Source organism: Dipodomys ordii, unplaced genomic scaffold, assembly GCF_000151885.1.
Source record: "Dipodomys ordii isolate 6190 unplaced genomic scaffold, Dord_2.0 Scaffold16, whole genome shotgun sequence".
NCBI classification, from domain to species: domain Eukaryota; kingdom Metazoa; phylum Chordata; class Mammalia; order Rodentia; family Heteromyidae; genus Dipodomys; species Dipodomys ordii.
In genome coordinates, this window is record NW_012267232.1 from 2,091,902 (window position 1) to 2,093,810 (window position 1,909).

Genomic DNA, 1,909 nt, shown 5'->3' on the forward strand with positions numbered 1-1,909 from the left:
GCTCTTTTGCCAGTCTTGGGGCTTGAACTCAGGGCCTAGGCACTGTCCCTGAACTTCTTTTGCTTAAGGCTAGCACTCTACCACTTGAGCCACAGCGCCACTTCTGGCTTTTTCTGTTTATGTGGTACTGAGGAATGAAACCCAGGGCTTCCTGCATGGTAGGCAAGCAACCACTAAGCCACATTCCCAAACCTGAATATAAGCTCTTAAGCTTTAACATTCTTGAATAAACTAGTTATTTTCTTATCTTGGTAAGAAAAGGGTCTTAAGCCAATATTCTTTTTTTTTCTCCAAATATTTCTACATATGTTTCACAATACTGTGGCATAGTTATACCTAGCTAAGGTCACATTTTAACCTTCACAACGATAATCATCATCACCTTAATCTACAAAGTTTATGAACTCTAAAAACTTTAACAATGAGATATTTCTTAAAAATATCGGGTGATATGTACTTTCCTTTTGCTTAGTATCAGCTGTTCCTTCTTTCTCTCTCATTCCCTTCCTCCCATCACCACCCTTGAGTTGCTTAGTTCTTTTTCTTCAGGATGCTCAGTACAGCTGATGGGCCACTTACCCCAGTCAGAATGGCCCATATTCTGAATTCAGACAATGTTTAATAAAATGAGAGAACAGGAAAAGGTACTTCTAAATTCATGTGTTTAAACATAATTTAATGAACAGATGGTAACAAAATGTTAGTTAGCCATTTTAGCCCTAAAAGTTTATGAACCCAAATTAAAATTTTTTTTGCATTTTCTTATTGGAAAATTGGGTCTTTGCCTCATATTCATGATGAGGGATATAAAATGATGACAGGTATTATGACAGAAATATATACTGTGAAGAACAAAACAATTTATTTCCATAGAAACATTTATGCTATATTCTTTATTAGTGGTCTTCTGATAAACTTATGCTCCTGAATTATAAGTTTATATTGTCTTAACATTTGTATAATTTCTTTCATCATGTAGGAATAATTTATAATTTCTGAAATGTATCTGCTGATTACTTTGTAAAGTGAGTGAAATACTTGTTTACAATGACATTTAACTTCTGTTTATATGTTTATGTTCCTAGAAAATAATAATGAAATTTATGTTGAATTTCTTTGCTTCCTGTCTTTCTATTGGTTCTATCACTTTGTTTCTTTAAACATAAAAATATAACAACAAAAACTCCCAACTAGCTTTAACTGGGATGGTTTAAAGTAAATGTGTGAAAAGGTAAGTGAAGCTGGGTATACAGGCACATGCCTGTAATCCCAGCACTGGAGAAGCTGAGATGGGGAGATCTCAAGTTCCAAGCCATCCTAAAAAACTATATAAGAAGATCTTGACTCAAAGTAAACTAAAAGTAAATGGGAGAATGTCTTCTGAGAGACTTGTCTCTTGGGGCTATATAGTTCGGTGAGAGCACTTTCCTATCAAGAGCAAAAGGCATTTGGTCTATCCTAGAACCACCAAAACCAAAAAAGGGATAGCTTTTTAGTTGAGTTTCACTTATATGTGCTAAATTATATTCATTTGTTCAAGGTATCAAGCAGAGTGGAAAAGGATTACAATGATCTTTTTGATGGAGATGATGATATAAGTAATCCTGGAGACTTTCTACATGACAGTGCAGTGGAGATTCCCTCTTTTTCAAAAGGGGTTCTGGATGATGATAATGATGATGACCTCACACTTGCTTCTAGTCGTTCTAGACATCGAAGTCACATCCTAGAAGATGATGAAAACTCAGTTGGTATGTATTGGACTACGTTCATTTGCCTTGATAAATTTTTTTTTTTGGGGGGGGGGTCAGGTCGTGAGGTCTGAACTCTGGGCCTAGGCGCTGTCCCTCAGCTCTTCAGCTCAAGGCTAGCGTCTACCACTTGAGCCACAGCACCACTTCTGGTTTTG

The 1,909-nt window shown here is 36.2% G+C and overlaps 1 protein-coding gene across 1 annotated transcript in view; it reads left to right on the forward strand.

Moving 5' to 3' along the window:
* The window catches only part of Wdhd1 (WD repeat and HMG-box DNA binding protein 1), an 83,500-nt gene that overhangs the window by 10,683 nt on the left and 70,908 nt on the right, over positions 1-1,909 (forward strand). The gene's annotated exons all lie outside the window — the stretch shown is intronic.